This window comes from Orycteropus afer, unplaced genomic scaffold, assembly GCF_000298275.1.
Source record: "Orycteropus afer afer isolate SDZICR_OR568_19922 unplaced genomic scaffold, OryAfe1.0 scaffold00030, whole genome shotgun sequence".
NCBI classification, from domain to species: domain Eukaryota; kingdom Metazoa; phylum Chordata; class Mammalia; order Tubulidentata; family Orycteropodidae; genus Orycteropus; species Orycteropus afer.
The window spans coordinates 6,381,530-6,392,691 of record NW_006921617.1 but is presented as its reverse complement, the minus strand read 5'-3'; positions in this window follow the sequence as shown (position 1 = coordinate 6,392,691).

Below are 11,162 nucleotides of genomic sequence, written 5' to 3'. Positions count from 1 at the left end.
ATTACTAGACAACTTTATGAATAGCCTTGAAACATTGTCTGATACAGCACTGGAAGATTAGCCCCCTAGGTTAGAAAGCACTCCAGATATGACAGGGAGAGATCTGTATCATCAGAGTAGAACCAACCTGAATGATACAGATAAAGCTTTCAGGACCTACATTTCTGACATGGCATGACTCAAATTAGGAGAAACAACTGCAAACATCCATTAATAATCAGAACATGGAATGTATGAAATATGAATCTAAGAAAATTGGAATTTGTCAAAAATGAAATGAAACACATAAAGATTGATATCCTAGGCATTAGTGAGCTGAAATGGACCATTTTGGCCATTTTGAATCAGACAACCATATGATCTACTATGCTGGGAATGAAAAATTGAAGAGGACTGGCATGACATTCATCATCACAAAGGATGTTTCAAGATCTGTCCTGAAGTACAATGCTGTTAGTGATAGGATAATATCCATACACCTAGAAGGAAGACCAGTTAATACTCCTATTATTCAAATTTATGCACCAACTACCAAAGTCAAAGATGAGGAAATTGAAGATATTTATCAACTTCTGCAGTCTGAAACAGACAGAACATGCAATTAAAATGTGTTAATTATCATTGGCGATTGGAATGCAAAAGTTGGAAACAAAGAAGAATTACCTGTAGTTGGAAAATTTGGTCTTAATGACAGAAATAATGCTGGAGATCGCATGATAGAATTTTAGAAGACCAAAGACTTACTCATTGCAAATACCTTTTTCCAACAACACAAACGGTGGCTATACATGTGCCAGATGGAGTACACAGGAATCAGATTGACTACATCTGTGGCAAGAGGCATTGGAAAAGCTCAATATCTTCAGCCAAAACAAGGCCAGGAGCTGATTGTGGAACAGACCATCAACTGCTCATATACAAGTTCAACTTGAGGTTGAAGACAATTAAAACAAGTCTACAAGAGCCAAAATATGACCTTGAATATATCCATCCTGAATTTAGATCCCATCTAAAAAATATATTTGATATATTAAACACAAATTACCGAAATCCTGAGGAATTGTGGAATGATATCAAGAACATCATCCATGAGGAAAGCAAAAACTCATTAAAAAAGACAGGAAAGGATGAAAAGACCAAAATGGATGTAGAAGAGACTCTGAAACTTTCCCTTGAGTGAAGAGTAGCTAAAGCAAATGGAAGAAATGACAAGAATAAAGAGCTGAACAGAAGGTTTCAAAGAGCAGTTCAAAAAGACAGTCAATTATTATAATGAAATGTGCAAAGACCTGGAATTAGAAAACCAAAAGGAAAGAACATGCTCAGCATCTCAAGCTGAAAGAACTGAAGAAAAAATTTAAGCCTCGATTTGCAATATTGAAAGTTTCTATGGGTAAAATATTGAATAATGCAGGAAACATCAAAAGAAAATGGAAGGAAGAAAGAGTCGTTGTACCTAAAAGAATTGGTCAATGTTCACCCATTTCAGGAGGTGACATAGGATCAAGAACCAATAGTACTGAAGGAAGAAGTCAAAGCTGCACTGAAGGAAGTGGCGAAAAACAAGGCTCTAGGAATTGACAGAATACCTATTGAGATGTTTCAACAAAAGGATGCCCCACTGGAGGCACTCATGCAGCTATGCCAAGAGATTTGGAAGATAGCTACTTGGCCAACTGACTGGAAGAGATCCATGTTTGTACCCATTCCAAAGAAAGGTGATCCCACAGACTGTGGAAATTATTGAACATTATCATTAATAGCGCACACAAGTAAAATCTTACTGAAGATAATTCAAAAACTGTTGCAGCAGTATATTGACAGAGAACTTCCAGAAATGCAAGCTGGTTTCAGAAGAGGACATGGAATGAAGGATATCATTGCTGATGTCAGATGGATCTTGGCTGAAAGCAAAGAATACCAGAAAGATGTTTACTCATGTTTTATTGACTGCACAAGAGCATTCAACTGTGTGGATCATAACAAATTATAGGTAACATTGAGAAGAATGGGAATTCCAGAACACTTGATTGTACTCATAAAGAACCTGTACATAGACCAGAAGGCTGTCGTTTGAACAGAACAAGGGGACACTGCATGGTTTAAAATCAAGAAGGAAGTGTGTCAGGGTTGTGTTCTTTCCCCATACTTATTCAATCTGTATGCTGAGCAGATAATCTGAGAAGCTGGACTATATGAAGAAGAACGTGGCATCAGCAATAGAGGAAGACTCATTAACAACCTGTGATATGCTGATGACACAACTTTGCTTGCTGAAAGTGAGGATGACTTGAAGCACTTACTGGTGAAGACTGAAGACTACAGTTTGCAGTATAGATTACACTTCAATATAAAGAAAACAAAAATCCTCACAACTGAACCTATAAGCAGCATCACGATAAATGGAGAAAAGTTTGAAGTTGTCAAAGACTTCATATTACTTGGTTCTACAGTCAACACCAGTGGAAGGAAGCAGCAGTCTGGACATCAGACGACGTATAGCACTGGGCAAATCTGCTGCAAAAAAAACTCTTTCAAGTGCTGAAGAGCAAGGATGTCTCCTTGAGGTGAGCCTGACACAAGCCATGGTATTTTCAATCACCTCATATGCGTGTGAGAGCTGGACAATGAACGAGGAAGACTGAAGAAGAGTTGATGCTTTTGAGTTTTGGTGCTGGCAAAGAATGCTGAAAGTACCATGGACTGCTACAAGAACTAACATATCTATTCAGAAGAACTGCAGCCGGAATGTTCCTTAGAAGTGAGAATAGCCAGATTTTGTCTCACTTACTTTGGTCATGTTGTCAGAAGGGACCATTCCCTGGAGTAAGATACCATGCTTGACAAAGCGGAAGGTCAATGAAGAGGGGAAGGTCCTCAATGAGATGGATTGACAGTGGGTGCAATGATGGGCTCAAGTATAGCACAGATTGTGGAGCTGGTGTGGGACTGGGCAGTGTTTTGTTGTGCTGTGCATGGGGTGGCTATGATCAGACGATTCTATGGCACCTAACAACAACAACAACAACAGATCTGTGCTGGGCTAAGAAAATATAGAGACACTTTTTCAAAAAACTAAGAAAGCATCACTAGATTAAAAGAAAAAAAACTATCTTGTTAATACTGCTTTCCAGGGAATATTATCTGACAATGATGTCTGTTGTCTGTCTCTGTGTAGGAAAAGGAGGAATCAGAAAGGATAGGAACACACTACCATAGTCTATTCCCATAGGGTTTCCAAGGTTTTAACTCTTTATGCAAGCAGACTACCTCATCTTTCTCCCTCGGAGTGACTGGTGGGTTTAAATTGCTGAATTTTTTGGTTAGCAGTTGAATGCTTTAACCACTGCACCACCAGAGCTCCTAGAAGGGATGTCAGCTATCCCTTCATTTAGAGTTTAGGTCTGGGTAAATAAACGGAGACTTTCGATAAGCAAGTCACCTGTTGTTGTTAGGGGCCATCGAGTATATTATGACTCATATGGACAGCAGAATGAAACACTGCATGGCGCTGCATCATTCTGACCATCATTGCTATGTTTGAGCTACTAGCACAGCCACTGTGTCAATCCATCTTGTCGAGGGTCTTCCTCTTTTTCACTGACACTTGACTTTACCAAGTGTAACATCCTTTTCCAGGGACTAGTCCCTCCTGATAACATGTTCCAAGTATAAGATGAAATCTTGCTATCCTCGCTTCTAAGGAGCATTCTGGCTATACTTGTTCCAAGAGAGATTTGTTCATTTTTCTGGCAATCCATGGTATTTTCAGCATTCTTCGCCCACACCACAATTCAAATGCATCAGTTCTTTTTTCTTCCTTATTCATTGTCCAGCTTTCACATGCAGGTGAGGCAATTGGAAATACCATGATTTTGCTAAGCCACATCTTAGTCCTCAAAGTGACATCTTTGTAAGTCATTTTTGCAAGTGACATCTTTGCAAGTTTCTAAGTGGTAGAGTCATTCATGTGTTTTAGAAAGTTTATTATGTCTTGCTGTTGTTGTTGTTGTTTGCCATCGATATCCTATTATGTCTAGTTAAAACCAAAAACCAAACCAAAACAAAAAACAACAAACCCTTGCTTTCAGTTGGTTCAGACACACAGTGGCATTGTAGGACAGAGTAGAACTGCCCCAGAGGGTTTTCAAGGCTGTAATCTTTACAGAAGCAGACTACTATATCTTTCTGGATGGAGTGGCTAATGGGTCCCACCCATTAGCCTTAGGTGTAGACTCTCTGAAGTGTGTTTGCAATAGGGGGCACTGAGCTTTTGTTAAGGGTGATAGAAAATTTGGAAACTGATTTAAAAAAAAAAATCCAACAAAAATCTTTCCAACAAAAATCCAACAAATTCCAAAAAAAAATCTTTCCATAATTTGAAACTTTCTTACAGTTTGAAAGTTTTAATAAAGGTAGCCAGTAATTTATGTCTTTCATTCATCAAATTTTTCATATTGTGTCATTGTTGTTAGTTGCAGTTAAATTGATTGCAACTTATGGTGACCCCATATGTTGCAGAGTAGAACTTCACTCCACAAGGTTTTTCAGGCTGTGACCTTTCAAAAGAAACTCACCAGGCCTTCTTCCAAGGCACCTCTGGGTGGGTTCAAACTGCCAACCTTGTAGCTCGTCCTTTAGTATTCAATCCTTTGTGCTACACAGGAATGCTAAGTCTTTCATCTGAGTGTTTATATCTAAATGAAGTATATTTTTAAATGACAGTCATTAATATAATGTAGAAACAGTTTTTCAAATTAACATCACTGTGTTGAAAAAAGTTTTTTTTTAAAGAAAATGAATCATTTTAATCACATTGCTCTCACAAAAATATTATTTGAATAATATAAAATGTTATTTAAATATAGTAATAATATTCACTACACATAAAATGTGTTTTGTATTATTAATAAAACAGAATGAAATAATTTTTAAATACTTATTTCAATCATTTAAAATTTCTATTTTTGTCTGTTTTATAATATGTGGTATATGAATTCAGTGGCATATGATTTAATTTATAAATACAGAAATGCTTTATACATATACAAAATATTTGAGGAATACATATGCTCAAAAATTTTTATAAATGAGGAACAATATCAACAAGTTTAGGACTGATGCTGTAACATTTTCATACTTAATTCTCATACCAATCCTATGAGGTATATATTTGTCTCATTGCCATTTTACAGATAAAGAAAGAGGAAGAGAGAACTTCACTAGCTCAGTTGGTTACCCATAACCACAGAGTCAGGAGATTGATTAGAAATTCAAACCCTAGCATTTGATGCTAGAGCACATGTTCTAACCACTGCCTCAGTGGCCTTTCAGTAGATTACACACTTAAGACATCAGACAGACTCAAGGTTAAGTTCAGTAGTGGTTGATAATAGTTGATAATAGTCTCGCTTATTTGCCATGTTTGACTTAGGTGATTTTTATCTCTTTTTAATCTTACTTTAAATGAATATCAATATTCATTTTATGGTTTGATTTAAGGTTGAAGATAGATAGCTCCAGAGTTGACTCCAACTCATGGCAACCTCACGTACGACAGAATAAGACGTTTCCCGGCCCTGCAACATCCTCCAGATTGCTGGCTTGTTTGGGTCTGTCCGTTTGGCTATCATGTCAATCCATCTAATGAAGGGGCTCGCTACACCTTTCTGACTCTCTACTTCACCAGACATGACATCCTACTTAAACAATTGACCACCCCTGATGACGTGTCAAATCAAGCTAATCGAACCGTGCTCTGTTGTGATTGGTAGGGTTTTCACTGGCTGGTTTGCAGAGGTGGGTCATCAGGCCTTTCCCCCTAGGCTTAGTTGGGAAGCTCTGCTGAAATCTGTCTACCAGGGGTGACTTGGCCAGTATTTGAAATATCATGACATAGCTTTCAGCATCATAGCAACATAAAAGCCACACCAGTATGACAAACTGACAGGTAGAAAGATGGTGGAAGGGTTAGAAAGTGTGCTAATTATTTCTTCTGTTACCTTATTTTGTGGGAAAGCCTATAGTTTGGAACACAAGACAATAACCAGAGTCCTACAGAGTAGCTCCTGGCAGCATGTTGTAATTGCAAGCAAAGAGCTTTTCTTCTTCTTCTTCTTTTTTTTTTTTAAAAAGGCATTCCTTCATTACTGTCAGTCTGAACTCAGGCCCCAAAAGTGGCAACACTATGACACTTCCTAATCTCCTAGCCATTTATGGACTTGATTAGGGAGGTGTCTGATTAGATCTTTGCTCTATCAAAAACATTTCCACAACCTTTTATACAGTCAATTTATGTACACTATGCAGGAACTTCTGAAACTTGGGTTAGTCTGCAATGGGCAATGATGGCTGCAGCGGGGTCATTATTGTCCATCATGTCAATGAGTGCTCTTTAACAAGAAGATTACTGACAAGATGGAGCATAATGACAATGAAGAAAATGTTACTATCCATCATGTCAGGCCACTGTCCACCTGCCTGGAGAAGGATGGCTTGTTACAGAATCCTCATAGGCTGGCGAGCAGAGACCACATATCTCAATGAAATAATCCCATCATTTTTATTTTATTCTTATTTTCAAAATATGCCCAAAGGCTGCAAGCACTCTAATGTGTCAAGTTTCAGGCAGCAGTGAATTTCTGTGGCAGTTATAAGCCTCTAAAACAGGGTCTTATAATGGAAAAGCTGACAGACCCTTAACTATAGTTGTACTAACAGGAGTCCCTATGATAAAAGCTAGCTTAATAAACTACAATTTGGCCCAATTATGTGGGGCTGGTACAATGTTCACTAAGCCTGATGTTCATCCTGACCTAATAATTTGTGCACTTCAGATTGTATGTATGGGCAGTTTCTAAGTGGGTTCTTTCTCCCTTGAATGTAGGCTGTGTGATGAATTCACGTTCCTGGTTTTGACAGCCAGGTCCCTGTGCCTAGGAGATTAAACCAGTGAGAATGCCACACGACTTGTCAGTGAAGGAGGATAGAATCAGTGGTGGTCATGAGTGAACAGCAGGAGCTTTACCTGACCTCCCCATGACCATGGAAAGTCCTAGTCAGCAGGCATAAGAAAGGACAGTGAAACTGTGGCTGTTAGAAAGGAAGGGCATTTATAGAACACAATCAACAAATACACATTCATAAAGCCAGGGGGCCAGGAATGATGCCAAGCCATAGGGGAACAAAAGTAAATAAGATATATTTACTTTTTTTAAGAAGCTCATACTTTAGTGGGAGATAAAAAAAAGTCAAGAAATAAATACAAGGTTTCTTGTTTTGCTCCCTACTGAGCTAAAATAAGGGGAGTAAAGGACAAGTGCTGAGCATGTTGACTTCCTTATGTCACTGTCCATCATGTCACCCATCCATCTGTCCATTCATCCATTCATTTGACATTTCCTGAAGACCTTTGATGTGTTGATCTATGTTTCTTCTTAACATTCAACATCTTTTCCTTTAAATAAGCCTCTTCTCCCAGCTTTTCTATTCTGGTTTGAAGTATGAGCATTCTTCCATTCATGTCTTCATTGCCCCAACTCAACATGGAACCATATTGAATCTTCCTTCACAATCTATGTCTCTTCCATTTCTTTCTCATTCCCATAGTTACCACCCTAGTTCAGGCCCTTGGCTGATGAACATAGTGTCTGGTACATAGAGAAACTCAGTATTTGGCTTGGAATTAAATTAGCTCACATATTGACCATTAGTGGTCATTTAACTAGTTTCCCTGCTAACTGTCATACTTGATCCCATCACCTGACTTTAGTTGTCTATATATCTCCTTTTTGTTATTTTAATACTCAGTTCCATGGGACCTTGTCTTTTTCACTGCTGACAAATGAACCCAAAGTCTATATGGATTGAATTCTTTTTGATTCATGCCATCAAATAGTTGTTGTATGAATAAACGATTCTTCAAAATTCAGCCCAGCCTCATCTCCTCCAGGAAACTGTCCATGATCACCTTTTCCCAAAAGTGAATGTTTGAGACACAATAATTTATAACTGTGAATGACTGAGATGATGGAGATACTGTAATTCCATGCCTTCCTCCCTCATAACCTCTTTTTTTTTTTCTTCTTCTTGTTAGGTGCCATCAAGTTGATTTAAATTCAAAGCAACCCCACGTGTATTCACATATCCCTGTACTTATTGAACACCTAATATACTTTAGGCTCAGAGCTTGGATCTTGCAGGAAAAAATAATATGAGTTGTTTGCTCCTAAGAAATGTGTGATCAAGTTGGAAACTAAATTCACATAGAAATATAATTAGAAGAAATATGAGCTATGTCTCATAAGATCGATCCTGAAGAACTATAGTTCAGTTCATAAATATTTTGTGAGTACTCACCCGAACAAAGCAAGTGATGGGCACTGGGAATATAATGCTAAATAACACATAATCTCTGACTACTATATTAATTTCCAGTTGATTAAGACTGTTTCATAAATATAAGATAAGCAGTATTAAGAAAAATACTACAGAAAGACAAATGTATAACACTTTACTCAACTGGAAATTTAGACACGGCTTTCTGAGCAGATGACTCCTAGCTGAACGTTTATTCAACATACCTATCATGAAGGTCTTGATGAAGGCACTGGTGGTCTAGCAGTAGAATTCTCACCTTTCATAAGGAAAACTCTTTAATTCCTGGCTAATGCTCCTTTTGTGTAGTCACCACTCATCTGTCAATTGCAGCTCGCATGTTGCTGAGTAGGTTTCAGTGGAGCTGTCAGACTAAGATGGACTAGGAAGAATAGCCTGGTGATCTACTTCTAAAAATCAGCCAGTGAAGACCCTATGGATCACAGTAGTCTGATCTGCATCAGATCCACATCATGCAGATGGTGCCGGGCCAGGCATCATTTTGTTGCATTGTGCATGTGATCACCGTGAGTCAGGGGCTGATTCAATGACAGCCAGCAACAACATCATATAACTCATTGATACCAAACATTGTTCTAGACACTGTCCATACATTTAATATTCACAGCAATCCTATAAGCTAGATACTATTATTTCCATTTTACCAATAAGAAAATCAAGGCTCAGAGAGGTTAATGAACTTTTCCAGGTTACACAGTTTGTAAGAGTTGGAGCCAAGATTCAAGCACAGGCAGTCTCTATGAGGAATGTACACCTAAGAACAATCAACCAGATGAGACCAAAAACAAAGCTCAGAAGGCAGAAAGAAGCAAGAACAAAGGACGGATGGAAATGAGAAACTCAGGGAGGAAGTGCGAAGAAGAATGCTGTTACATTGAGGGAATTGCAATCAATGTCACGAAACAAAATGTGTTCAAATTGTTGAATGGAGAACTGATTTGCTCTGTAAACTTTTACTTAAAGCACACATACAAAAACAATGTCAGAAAGAAAACCAATTGGAAGGCAAAAACAATCTGGCAAAATATTTTTTAGTATACGTAACAGGCAATGCTAATGATGTGAAAATATATTCAGGTTGCTTTCCAAAAGTTAAAAGTCCAAAAGAAAAATGAGAACAGAACATTAAAAGGCAATTCCTAATAAAGATGTAAATGACTATCAAGTATATGAAACTTTTAACTTCATGAAAAGGAAACAAAATAAAGCAAGTCTCTACCTCACTGTGGTAGTAAGTTGTATGTCAGCTTGGCTGGGCCTGGTTTTGAGTGGCTGGACAGCTGGATGTAGTTATTCCCCATGATGAGACTGGTGATCACCTCCATGGTGGAATCTACTGGAGCAGCTGAGCAGCTGCCTTAGGACGTGGTCAGCTTCCAGTATATAAGGAAAGGTGTTGAGAAAAGTCTCTGAATTTTTTGGCACATGCTGCATGTAGCTGAGTCTTCATTCAGCAGCCTGCCATGTTTCCTGCCAATCTTGGGAGTGTCTTCGGACTTGAACTAGTGACCTGCTATGTAGTTGGTAATCTTGGGACTGTGCTATTTTATTTGTTGACCTTGGGGTTGTCAGCCTCAGCAGCCAGTAGTTGCCTCAGTTAAGAGAAGCCTTTAGCTTCAGTGAGCTAGCAGCAAGAGTCGGAGCTGAAGCCCAAGGTTGAGGGGCTTTCCACCCAGGCCCCAGAGCTTGGCACTTTGAACTCAGATTTCTAGCCTCCAAAACTGTAAGAGAATAAATCTCGGTTTGTTAAAGCCATCCACTTTTGGTATTCTTCTGTGAGAGCAGCACAAAAGAGACAGAACATTCACCCACTAAGTTGCAAAATGTTTTACTTAATTGTTGCTATAGCCTTTCTGAGGAAACTTAGCAATTTACATTAAAAGTCTTAAAATGTTGCATATTCGTTGATTTAGCAAATACACTTTCAGGATTTTATATAGAGGAAGTTAAAATTCATGCTTAAACAATTTTATTAATAAAGATATTCATCACAGTGTTTTTTTAACTATGAAAAATTACAAATAATGTGACTATATTAAACCAAACCAATTACCATCAGATTGATTCTGACTCATGGTGACCCCCTAATAGAGGACCAATGATATAAACCATGGTACTGTTACATGATAGAATTTTATATAACCATTAAAATGCAACACTGTAGGATAATACTGAATGGCATGGAAGTTATTAATGATTTATGAGTAACTAAAACAAGTTACAAGATAACGTTCTTATAAAAACTCTGCAGTGGTTAAGGCATTCAGTTGCTAACCAAAAGGTTGGCGGTTCAAACCTACTGGCAGCTCCTCAAGAGAAAGAAGAGGCAGTCTGCTTCTCTAAAGATTTATAGCCTTGGAAAGCCTATGGGGGCAGTTCTACTCTGTCTGTAGTGTTGCTGTGAATCAGAGATGACTTGATGGTAGTGGGAAGTATAGACTAAAACACCAATTAAAACATCAGTACTGATCATCTTGTAGTGATATAATGGGAGATTTTCCATGTTCTTCATTTTGCTTATCCAAATTTCCTATTTTCTTTAAAATTAAAATGCATTGCTTTTATAATAAAGGATAACTGAGAGAACTTTTTTTTCTTTTTAATTTAGTTGTCAAAGTAGGACAGAGATTTAGGTAGAGGGGGGAATAAATACATTCTTTGAGAGAATGTGAGAGATTCAGCAATGGCCTTATGGGCCATGCTAAGGAACACAAGCTTGGTTCTGAAGACAGTGACACATTGACAGGAAAACAGGGTGGCCAGAC